Below are 13,156 nucleotides of genomic sequence, written 5' to 3' on the forward strand. Positions count from 1 at the left end.
TCTGTTTGCCCGCCTCTGATTCCCCGCCTCTGTTTCCCCATATCTGATTCCCCGCCTCTGAATCCCCAACTCTGATTCCCTGCCTCAGATTCCCCAGCTCCGATTCCCCGCCTTTGAATCCCCCCGTCTGATTCCCAGCCTCTGAATCCCCGTGTCTGATTTCCTGCCTCTGATTCCCCGCCTCTGATTCCCCATCTCTGATTCACCGCCTCTGATTCCCCACCTCTGATTTCCCTTCTCTGATTCCGCACATCCAATTCCCTGCCTCTGATTCCCCAACTCTGATTCCCCAACTCTGATTCCCCAGCTCTGATTCCCCGCCTCAGATTCCCCGCGTCTGATTCCCTGCCTCTGATTCCCCGCCTCTGATTCCCTGCCTCCGATTCCCCATATCTGATTCCCCGCCTCTGATTCCCCAACTCTGATTCCCCGCTTCTGATTCCCCAGCTCTGAATCCCCGCCTCTGATTCCCCGCGTCTGATTCCCTGCCTCTGATTCCCCGCCTCTGATTCCCCATCTGTGATTCACAACCTCTGATGCCCCACCTCTGATTCCCCATATCTGATTCCCCGCCTCTGTTTCCCCTCCTCTGATTCCCCGCCTCTGATTCCCCATATCTGATTCCCCGCCTCTGATTGCCCACCTCTGATTCCCCGCGTCTGATACCCTGCCTCTGATTCCCCGCCTCTGATTCCCCATCTCTGATTCACCACCTCTGATTCCCGGCCTCTGATTCCCCATCTCTGATTCTGCACGTCCGATTCCCTGCCTATGATTCCCCACCTCTGATTCCCCGCCTCTGATTCCCCATATCTGATTCCCTGCCTCTGTTTCCCCGCCTCTGATTCCCTACCTCTGTTTCCCCATATCTGATTCCCCGCCTCTGATTCCCCAACTCTAATACCCCGCCTCTGATTCCCCAGCTCTGATTCCCCGCCTCTGATTCCCCGCATCTGATTCCCTGCCTTTGATTCCCCGCCTCTGATTCCAGGCCTCTGATTCCCATCATCTGATTCCGGCCTCTGATTCCCGGCCTCTGATTCCCTGCTTCTGATTCTGATTCCCTGCCTCTGATTCCCCATCTCTGATTCCGCACATCTGATTCCCTGCCTCTGATTCCCCACCTCTGATTCCCCATATCTGATTCCCCGCCTCTGTTTCACCGCCTCTGATTCCCCGCCTCTGTTTCCCAATATCTAAGTCCCCACCTCTGATTCCCCAAATCTGATTCCCCACCTCTGATTCCCCAGCTCTGATTCCCCGCCTCTGATTCCCCGCATCTGATTCCCTGCATCTGATTCCAAGCCTCTGATTCCCTGCCTCTGATTCCTAACCTCTGATTCCCCACCTCTGATTCCCCATATCTGATTCCCCGCCTCTGTTTCCCCGCCTCGGATTCCCCGCCTCAGTTTCCCCATATCTGATTCCCTGCCTCTGATTCCCCACCTCTGATTGCCCACCTCTGATTCCCTGCCTCTGATTCGCCAGCTCTGATTCCCCGCCTCTGATTCCCCGCATCTGATTCCCTGCCTCTGATTCCCCGCCTCTGATTCCCCATCTCTGATTCACCGCCTTTGATTCGCCACCTCTGATTCCCCATATCTGATTTCCCACCTCTGTTTCCCGGCCTCTGATTCCCCGCCTCTGATTCTCCATATCTCATTCCCCGCCTCTGAATCCCCATCTCTGATTCCCGGACTCTGATTCCCCACCTCTGATTCCCGGCCTCTTATTCCCAGCATCTGATTCCCGGCCTCTGATTCCCGGCCTCTGATTCCCCGCTTCTGATTCTGATTCCCTGCCTCTGATTCCCCATCTCTGATTCCGCACATCTGATTCCCTGCCTCTGATTCCCCACCACTGATTCCCCATATCTGATTCCCCGCCTCTGTTTCCCCGCCTCTGATTCCCCGCCTCTGTTTCCCTATATCTAATTCCCCACCTCTGATGCCCCAACTCTGATTCCCCGCCTCTGATTCCCCAGCTCTGATTCCCCGCCTCTGATTCCCCGCATCCGATTCCCCATATCTGATTCCCCGCCTCTGTTTCCCCGCCTCTGATTCCCCGCCTCTGTTTCCCCATATCTGATTCCCCGCCTCTGATTCCCAACTATGATTCCCCGCCTCTGATTCCCCAGCTCTGATTCCCTGCGTCTGATTCCCTGCTTTCTATTCCCTGCCTCTGATTCCCCGCCTGTGATTCCCCATCACTGATTCACCACCTCTGATTCCCCACCTCTGATTCCCCATATCTAATTCCCCGCCTCTGTTTGCCCGCCTCTGATTCCCCGCCTCTGTTTCCCCATATCTGATTCCCCGTCTCTGAATCCCCAACTCTGATTCCCTGCCTCTGATTCCCCAGCTCTGATTCCCCGCCTTTGATTCCCCCCGTCTGATTCCCAGCCTCTGAATCCCCGTGTCTGATTTCCTGCCTCTGATTCCCCGCCTCTGATTCCCCATCCCTGTTCCTCTGATTCCCCACATCTGATTCCCCATCTCTGATTCCGCACATCCGATTCCCTGCCTCTGATTCCCCAACTCTGATTCCCCACCTCTGATTCCCCAGCTCTGATTCCCCGCCTCAGATTCCCCGCGTCTGATTCCCTGCCTCTGATTACCCGCCTCTGATTCCCCATCTCTGATTCCCCACCTCTGATTCCCCGTGTCTGATTCCCTGCCTCTGATTCCCCGCCTCTGAATCCCAGCCTCTGATTCCCCATATCTGATTCCCCGCCTCTGATTCCCCAACTCTAATACCCCGCCTCTGATTCCCCAGCTCTGATTCCCCGCCTCTGATTCCCCGCATCTGATTCCCCACCTCTGTTTCCCCGCCTCTGATTCCCCGCCTCTGATTCTCCATATCTCATTCCCCGCCTCTGAATCCCCATCTCTGATTCCCGGACTCTGATTCCCCTCCTCTGATTCCCGGCCTCTTATTCCCAGCATCTGATTCCCGGCCTCTGATTCCCGTCCTCTGATTCCCCGCTTCTGATTCCCTGCCTCTGATTCCCCATCTCTGATTCCGCACATCTGATTCCCTGCCTCTGATTCCCCACCTCTTATTCCCCATATCTGATTCCCCGCCTCTGTTTCCCCGCCTCTGATTCCCCGCCTCTGTTTCCCTATATCAAATTCCCCACCTCTGATGCCCCAACTCTGATTCCCCGCCTCTGATTCCCCAGCTCTGATTCCCCGCCTCTGATTCCCTGCATCCGATTCCCCATATCTGATTCCCCGCCTCTGTTTCCCCGCCTCTGATTCCCCGCCTCTGTTTCCCCATATCTGATTCCCGCCTCTGATTCCCAACTATGATTCCCCGCCTCTGATTCCCCAGCTCTGATTCCCTGCCTCTGATTCCCCGCGTTCTATTCCCTGCCTCTGATTCCCCGCCTGTGATTCCCCATCACTGATTCACCACCTCTGATTCCCCACCTCTGATTCCCCATATCTAATTCCCCGCCTCTGTTTGCCCGCCTCTGATTCCCCGCCTCTGTTTCCCCATATCTGATTCCCCGCCTCTGAATCCCCAACTCTGATTCCCTGCCTCAGATTCCCCAGCTCTGATTCCCCGCCTTTGAATCCCCCCATCTGATTCCCAGCCTCTGAAGCCCCGTGTCTGATTTCCTGCCTCTGATTCCCCGCCTCTGATTCCCCATCTCTGATTCACCGCCTCTGATTCCCCACCTCTGATTTCCCATCTCTGATTCCGCACATCCAATTCCCTGCCTCTGATTCCCCAACTCTGATTCCCCAACTCTGATTTCCCAGCTCTGATTCCCCGCCTCAGATTCCCCGCGTCTGATTCCCTGCCTCTGATTCCCCGCCTCTGATTCCCTACCTCCGATTCCCCATATCTGATTCCCCGCCTCTGATTCCCCAACTCTGATTCCCCGCTTCTGATTCCCCAGCTCTGAATCCCCGCCTCTGATTCCCCGCGTCTGATTCCCTGCCTCTGATTCCCCGCCTCTGATTCCCCATCTGTGATTCACAACCTCTGATGCCCCACCTCTGATTCCCCATATCTGATTCCCCGCCTCTGTTTCCCCTCCTCTGATTCCCCGCCTCTGATTCCCCATATCTGATTCCCCGCCTCTGATTGCCCACCTCTGATTCCCCGCGTCTGATACCCTGCCTCTGATTCCCCGCCTCTGATTCCCCATCTCTGATTCACCACCTCTGATTCCCGGCCTCTGATTCCCCATCTCTGATTCCGCACGTCCGATTCCCTGCCTATGATTCCCCACCTCTGATTCCCCGCCTCTGATTCCCCATATCTGATTCCCTGCCTCTGTTTCCCCGCCTCTGATTCCCTACCTCTGTTTCCCCATATCTGATTCCCCGCCTCTGATTCCCCAACTCTAATACCCCGCCTCTGATTCCCCAGCTCTGATTCCCCGCCTCTGATTCCCCGCATCTGATTCCCTGCCTTTGATTCCCCGCCTCTGATTCCAGGCCTCTGATTCCCATCATCTGATTCCGGCCTCTGATTCCCGGCCTCTGATTCCCTGCTTCTGATTCTGATTCCCTGCCTCTGATTCCCCATCTCTGATTCCGCACATCTGATTCCCTGCCTCTGATTCCCCACCTCTGATTCCCCATATCTGATTCCCCGCCTCTGTTTCACCGCCTCTGATTCCCCGCCTCTGTTTCCCAATATCTAAGTCCCCACCTCTGATTCCCCAAATCTGATTCCCCACCTCTGATTCCCCAGCTCTGATTCCCCGCCTCTGATTCCCCGCATCTGATTCCCTGCATCTGATTCCAAGCCTCTGATTCCCTGCCTCTGATTCCCAACCTCTGATTCCCCACCTCTGATTCCCCATATCTGATTCCCCGCCTCTGTTTCCCCGCCTCGGATTCCCCGCCTCAGTTTCCCCATATCTGATTCCCGGCCTCTGATTCCCCGCCTCTGATTCCCCGCCTCTGATTCCCTGCCTCTGATTCCCCATCTCCGATTCCCTGCCTCTGATTCCCAACCTCTGATTCCCCACCTCAGATTCCCCATATCTGATTCCCCGCCTCTGTTTCCCCGCCTCTGATTCCCCGCCTCTGATTCCCAACTCTGATTCCCCGCCTCTGATTCCCCAGCTCTGATTCCCCGTGTTTGATTCCCTGCCTCTGATTCCCTGCCCTGATTCCCCATCTCTGTTTCACCGCCTTTGATTCGCCACCTCTGATTCCACATATCTGATTCCCCGCCTCTGTTTCCCCGACTCTGATTCCCTTCCTCTGATTCCCAACCTCTGATTCCACACCTCTGATTCCCCATATCTGATTCCCCGCCTCTATTTCCCCATATCTGAATCCCCGCCTCTGATTCCCCAACTCTGATTCCCCGCCTCTGATTCCCCAGCTCTGATTCCCCGACTCTGATTCCCGGCGTCCGATTCCCTGCCTCTGATTCCCCGCCTCTGAATCCCCATCTCTGATTCCCCGCCTCTGATTCCCCGTGTCTGATTCCCTGCCTCTGATTCCCCGCCTCTGATTCCCCGCCTCTGATTCCCTGACAATGAATCCCTGCCCCTGATTCCCCACCTCTGATTCCCCATATCTGATTCCCCGCCTCTGTTTCCCCACCTCTGATTCCCCGCCTCTGATTCCCCATATCTGATTCCCTGCCTCTGATTCCCCAACTCTGATTCCCCGCCTCTGATTCCCCAGCTCTGAGTCCCCGCCTCTGATTCCCCGTGGCTGATTCCCTGCCTCTGATTCCCCGCCTTGATTCCCCATCTCTGATTCACAACCTCTGATTCCCCACCTCTGATTCCCTATATTTGATTCCCCGCCTCTGTTTCCCCGCCTCTGATTCCCCGCCTCTGATTCCCCATATCTGATTCCCCGCCTCTGATTGCCCACCTCTGATTCCCCGCCTCTGATTCGCCAGCTCTGATTCCCCGCCTCTGATTCCCCGCATCTGATTCCCTGCCTCTGATTCCCCGCCTCTGATTCCCCATCTCTGATTCACCGCCTTTGATTCGCCACCTCTGATTCCCCATATCTGATTCCCCACCTCTGTTTCCCGGCCTCTGATTCCCCGCCTCTGATTCTCCATATCTCATTCCCCGCCTCTGAATCCCCATCTCTGATTCCCGGACTCTGATTCCCCACCTCTGATTCCCGGCCTCTTATTCCCAGCATCTGATTCCCGGCCTCTGATTCCCGGCCTCTGATTCCCCGCTTCTGATTCTGATTCCCTGCCTCTGATTCCCCATCTCTGATTCCGCACATCTGATTCCCTGCCTCTGATTCCCCACCTCTGATTCCCCATATCTGATTCCCCGCCTCTGTTTCCCCGCCTCTGATTCCCCGCCTCTGTTTCCCTATATCTAATTCCCCACCTCTGATGCCCCAACTCTGATTCCCCGCCTCTGATTCCCCAGCTCTGATTCCCCGCCTTTGATTCCCCGCATCCGATTCCCCATATCTGATTCCCCGCCTCTGTTTCCCCGCCTCTGATTCCCCGCCTCTGTTTCCCCATATCTGATTCCCCGCCTCTGATTCCCAACTATGATTCCCCGCCTCTGATTCCCCAGCTCTCATTCCCTGCGTCTGATTCCCTGCGTTCTATTCCCTGCCTCTGATTCCCCGCCTGTGATTCCCCATCACTGATTCACCACCTCTGATTCCCCACCTCTGATTCCCCATATCTAATTCCCCGCCTCTGTTTGCCCGCCTCTGATTCCCCGCCTCTGTTTCCCCATATCTGATTCCCCGTCTCTGAATCCCCAACTCTGATTCCCTGCTTCTGATTCCCCAGCTCTGATTCCCCGCCTTTGATTCCCCCCGTCTGATTCCCAGCCTCTGAATCCCCGTGTCTGACTTCCTGCCTCTGATTCCCCGCCTCTGATTCCCCATCCCTGTTCCTCTGATTCCCCACATCTGATTCCCCATCTCTGATTCTGCACATCCGATTCCCTGCCTCTGATTCCCCAACTCTGATTCCCCACCTCTGATTCCCCAGCTCTGATTCCCCGCCTCAGATTCCCCGCATCTGATTCCCTGCCTCTGATTCCCCGCCTCTGATTCCCCATCTCTGATTCCCCACCTCTGATTCCCCGTGTCTGATTCCCTGCCTCTGATTCCCCGCCTCTGAATCCCAGCCTCTGATTCCCCATATCTGATTCCCCGCCTCTGATTCCCTGCCTCTGATTCCCCAGCTCTGATTCCCCGCCTTTGATTCCCCCCGTCTGATTCCCAGCCTCTGAATCCCCGTGTCTGATTTCCTGCCTCTGATTCCCCGCCTCTGATTCCCCATCTCTGATTCACCGCCTCTGATTCCCCATCTCTGATTCCCCACCTCTGATTCCCCATATCTGATTCCCTGCCTCTGTTTCCCCGCCTCTGATTCCCCACCTCTGTTTCCCCATATCTGATTCCCCGCCTCTGATTCCCCAACTCTAATACCCCGCCTCTGATTCCCCAGCTCTGATTCCCCGCCTCTGATTCCCCGCATCTGATTCCCTGCCTCTGATTCCCCGCCTCTGATTCCAGGCCTCTGATTCCCAGCATCTGATTCCGGCCTCTGATTCCCGGCCTCTGATTCCCTGCTTCTGATTCTGATTCCCTGCCTCTGATTCCCCATCTCTGATTCCGCACATCTGATTCCTTGCCTCTGATTCCCCACCTCTGATTCCCCACATCTGATTCCCCGCCTGGGTTTCCCCGCCTCTGATTCCCCGCCTCTGTTTCCCAATATCTAAGTCCCCGCCTCTGATTCCCCAAATCTGATTCCCCACCTCTGATTCCCCAGCTCTGATTCCCCGCCTCTGATTCCCCGCATCTGATTCCCTGCATCTGATTCCAAGCCTCTGATTCCCTGCCTCTGATTCCCAACCTCTGATTCCCCACCTCTGATTCCCCATATCTGATTCCCCGCCTCTGTTTCCCCGCCTCGGATTCCCCGCCTCTGTTTCCCCATATCTGATTCCCGGCCTCTGATTCCCCGCCTCTGATTCCCCGCCTCTGATTCCCTGCCTCTGATTCCCCATCTCCGATTCCCCTCGTCTAATACCCCGCCTCTGATTCTCCGCCACTGATTCACCGCATCTGATTCCACGCCTCTGATTCCCCGCCTCTGATTCCCCACCTCTGATTCCCCGCCTCTGATTCCCCGCCTCTGATTCCCCGCCTATGTTTACCCGCCTCTGATTCCCCGCCTCTGATTCCACGCCTCTGATTCCCCGCCTCTGATTCCCCGCCTCTAATTCCCCGCCTCTGATACCGCACCTCTGATGTCCCGCAACTGATTCCCTGCATCTGATTTCCCGCCTCAGATTCCCCGCCTCTGATTTCCCGGCTCTGATTCCCCGCCTCTGATTCCCCACCTATGTTTACCCGCCTCTGTTTACTCGCCTGTTTTCCCGCCTCTGGTTCCCCAACACAGATTCCCTGCCTCAGATTCCCTGCCTCTGATTCCCTGCCTCTGATTCCCTGCCTCTGATTCCCTGCATCTGATTGCCCGCCTCTGATTCCCCGCCTCTGATTCCCCGCCTCTGATTCCCCACCTCTGATTCCCCACTTCTGATTCCCCGCCTCTGATTCACCGCCTCTGTTTCCCCGCCTCTGATTCCCCGCCTCTGATTCCCCACTTCTGATTGCCCGCCTCTGATTCCCTGCCTCTGATTCCCCGCCTCTGATTCCCCACATCTGATTCCCCACTTCTGATTCCCCTCCTCTGATTCCCCGCCTCTGATTCCACGCCTCTGATTCCCCGCCTCTGATTCCCCGCCTCTGATTCCCCGCCTCTGATTCCCCTCATCTAATACCCCACCTCTGATTCCCCGCCTCTGATTCCCCGCATCTGATTCCCCGCCTCTGATTCCCCGCCTCTGATTCACCGCCTCTGATTCCCCGCCTCTGATTCCCTGCCTCTGATTCCCCATCTCTGATTCCCCACCTCTGATTCCCCATATCTGATTCCCTGCCTCTGTTTCCCCGCCTCTGATTCCCCGCCTCTGATACCGCACCTCTGATGTCCCGCAACTGATTCCCTGCATCTGATTCCCCGCCTCAGATTCCCCGCCTCTGATTTCCCGGCTCTGATTCCCCGCCTCTGATTCCCCACCTATGTTTACCCGCCTCTGTTTACTCGCCTGTTTTCCCGCCTCTGGTTCCCCAACACAGATTCCCTGCCTCAGATTCCCTGCCTCTGATTCCCTGCCTCTGATTCCCTGCCTCTGATTCCCTGCATCTGATTGCCCGCCTCTGATTCCCCGCCTCTGATTCCCCGCCTCTGATTCCCCACCTCTGATTCCCCACTTCTGATTCCCCGCCTCTGATTCACCGCCTCTGTTTCCCCGCCTCTGATTCCCCGCCTCTGATTCCCCACTTCTGATTGCCCGCCTCTGATTCCCTGCCTCTGATTCCCCGCCTCTGATTCCCCACATCTGATTCCCCACTTCTGATTCCCCTCCTCTGATTCCCCGCCTCTGATTCCACGCCTCTGATTCCCCGCCTCTGATTCCCCGCCTCTGATTCCCCGCCTCTGATTCCCCTCATCTAATACCCCACCTCTGATTCCCCGCCTCTGATTCCCCGCATCTGATTCCCCGCCTCTGATTCCCCGCCTCTGATTCACCGCCTCTGATTCCCCGCCTCTGATTCCCTGCCTCTGATTCCCCGCCTATGTTTACCCGCCTCTGTTTACCCGCCTGTTTCCCCGCCTCTGATTCCCCACCTCAGATTCCCTACCTCAGATTCCGTGACTCTGATTCCCTGCCTCTGATTCCCTGCCTCTGATTCCCTGCATCTGAATGCCCATCTCTGATTCTCAACCTCTGATACCCCGCCTCTGATTCCCCACCTCTGATTCCCCGCTTCTGATTCCCCGCCTCTGATTCCGGGCCTCTGATTCCCCGCCTCTGATTCCCCGCCTCTGATTCCCCACCTCTGATTCACTGCCTCCCTTTCCGCTCAACTTTCCTGGCCTACGTTTCCCCACATATCTTTCCCCGCCTCTGATTCCCTGCCTCTGATTCCCCGCCTCTGATTCCCCGCCTCTGATTCCCCACCACTGTCTCTACGCCTCTCTTTTGCCTGCACTCTTTCCCCTCCACTCTTTCCGTGCCTCTCTTTCCCTCCCTCAATTTCAACAACTCTGTTTGATCTGTTCTGTGTAACTCATTTTCAACATACAAGTTCCAACCACTATGTTTCGCCCATCTCTTTCGCCGCCTCTATTTATGCACCTATGTTTACCCGCTTCTGTTTACCCGCCTGTTTCCCCACATCTCTTTCCCCACCTCTGATTCCACGCCTCTGATTCGCCGCCTCTGATTGCCCCCCTCTGATTCCCTGCCTCTGATTCCCTGCCTCTGATTCCCCGCCTCTGATTCACCGCCTCCCTTTCCGCGCATCTTTCCTGGCCTACGTTTCCCCACATCTCTTTCCCCACCTCTGATTCCACGCCTCAGAATCGCCGTCTCTGATTTCCCGCCTCTGATTCCCTGCCTCTGATTCCCCGCCTCTGATTCCCCGCCTCTGATTCCCCCCTCTGATTCCACGCCTCTGATTCCCCGCCTCTGATTCCCCACCTCTGATTCCCCGCCTCTGATTTCCTGCCTCTCTTTCCCTGCCTCTATTTCCGTGCCTCTTTCTCTGCATCTCGTTTCCCACATCTCATTTCCCCCTTCTGATAACCCTCATCAGATTCCCTGCCACAGATTCCCTGCCTCAGATTCCCTGCCTCAGATTCCCTGCATCAGAGTCCCTTCATCTGATTCCCTGCCTCTGATTCCCCGCCTCTGATTCCCCACCTCTGACTCCCTGCCTCAGATTCCCTGCCTCTGATTCCCTGCCTCTGATTCCCTGCCTCTGATTTCCTGCATCTGATTGCCCGCCTATGATTCTCCGCCTCTGATTCCCCGCCTCTGATTCCCCACCTCTCATTCTCCGCCTCTGATTCCACGCCTCTGATTCCCCGCATCTGATTCCCTGCCTCTGATAACCTGCCTCTGATTCCCTGCCTCTGATTCCCTGCCTCTGAGTCCCCACCTCTGATTCCCCGCGTCCGATTCCGCACCCATGTTTCACCGCCTCTGTTGCTATGCTTCTGATTTCCCGGCTCAGATTCACCGGCTCTGATTCCGCACCTCTGATTCCACACCTCTCTTTCTGTGTCTCTGATTCCCCGCCTCTGATTCCACGCCTCTGATTACCCGCCTCTGATACCCTGCCTCTCTTTCCCTGCCTCTATTTCCGTGCCTCTTTCTCTGCATCTCGTTTCCCACATCTCATTTCCCCCTTCTGATAACCCGCATCAGATTTTCTGCCACAGATTCCCTGCCTCAGATTCCCTGCCTAAGATTCCCTGCATCAGATTCCATTCATCTGATTCCCTGCCTCTGATTCCCCGCGGCTGATTCCCTGCCTCTGATTCCCAGCCTATGTTTACCCGCCTGTTTCCCCACCTCTGATTCACTACCTCATATTCGCCCCCTCAGATTCCCTGCCTCTGATTCCCTGCATCTGATTGCCCGCCTCTGATTCCCTGCCTCTGATTCCCCGCCTCTGATTCCCCGCCTCTGATTCCCCGCCTCTGATTCCCCACCTCTGATTCCCCACTTCTGATTCCCCGCCTCTGATTCCCCGCCTCTGATTCCCCGCCTCTGATTCCCCGCCTCTGATTCCCCACCTCTGATTCACTGCCTCAATTTCCGCTCAACTTTCCTGGCCTACGTTTCCCCACATATCTTTCCCCGCCTCTGAATTCCCGCCTCTGATTCCACGCCTCTGATTCCCCGCCTCTGATTCCCCGCCTCTGATTCCCAGCCTCTGATTCCCCTCCTCTGATACCCCGCTTCTGATTCCCCACCTCTGATTCCCCGCATCTGATTCCCCGCATCTGATTCCCCGCCTCTGATTCCCCGCCTCTGATTCCCCGCCTCTGATTCCCCGCCTCTGATTCCCCGCCTCTGATTCCCCGCCTATGTTTACCAGCCTCTGTTTACCCGCCTGTTTCCCCGCCTCAGATTCCCTGCCTCAGATTCCCTGCATCAGATTCCCTTCATCTGATTCCCTGCCTCTGATTCCCTGCCTCTGATTCCCCGCCTCTGATTCCCCACCTCTGATTCCCCACCTCAGATTCCCCCCTCTGATTCCCCGCCTCTGATTCCCCGCCTCTGATTCCCCGCCTCTGAATCCCCCCTCTGATTCCCCGCCTCTGATTCCCCGCCTCTGATTCCCCACATCAGATTCCCTGCCTCCGATTCCCTGCCTCAGATTCCCTGCCTCAGATTCCCTGCATCAGATTCCCTTCATCTGATTCCCTGCCTCTGATTCCCCGCCTCTGATTCCCCGCCACTGATTCGCCACCTCTGTCTCTACGCCTCTATTTTGCCTGCACTCTTTCCCCTCCACTCTTTCCGTGCCTCTCTTTCCCTCCCTCAATTTCAACAACTCTGTTTGATCTGTTCTGTGTAACTCATTTTCAACATACAAGTTCCAACCACTATGTTTCGCCCATCTCTTTCGCCGCCTCTATTTATGCACCTATGTTTACCCGCTTCTGTTTACCCGCCTGTTTCCCCACATCTCTTTCCACACCTCTGATTCCACGCCTCTGATTCGCCGCCTCTGATTGCCCCCCTCTGATTCCCTGCCTCTGATTCCCCGCCTCTGATTCGCCGCCTCTGATTCACCGCCTCCCTTTCCGCGCAACTTTCCTGGCCTACGTTTCCCCACATCTCTTTCCCCACCTCTGATTCCACGCCTCAGATTCGCCGTCTCTGATTTCCCGCCTCTGATTCCCCGCCTCTGTTTCCCCGCCTCTGATTCCCCGCCTCTGATTCCCAACTCTGATTCCCCGCCTCTGATTCCCCAGCTCTGATTCCCCGTGTTTGATTCCCTGCCTCTGATTCCCTGCCCTGATTCCCCATCTCTGTTTCACCGCCTTTGATTCGCCACCTCTGATTCCACATATCTGATTCCCCGCCTCTGTTTCCCCGACTCTGATTCCCTTCCTCTGATTCCCAACCTCTGATTCCACACCTCTGATTCCCCATATCTGATTCCCCGCCTCTATTTCCCCATATCTGAATCCCCGCCTCTGATTCCCCAACTCTGATTCCCCGCCTCTGATTCCCCAGCTCTGATTCCCCGACTCTGATTCCCGGCGTCCGATTCCCTGCCTCTGATTCCCCGCCTCTGATTCCCCATCT

Source organism: Narcine bancroftii, chromosome 8 (assembly GCF_036971445.1).
Source record: "Narcine bancroftii isolate sNarBan1 chromosome 8, sNarBan1.hap1, whole genome shotgun sequence".
Classification (NCBI taxonomy): Eukaryota; Metazoa; Chordata; class Chondrichthyes; order Torpediniformes; family Narcinidae; genus Narcine; species Narcine bancroftii.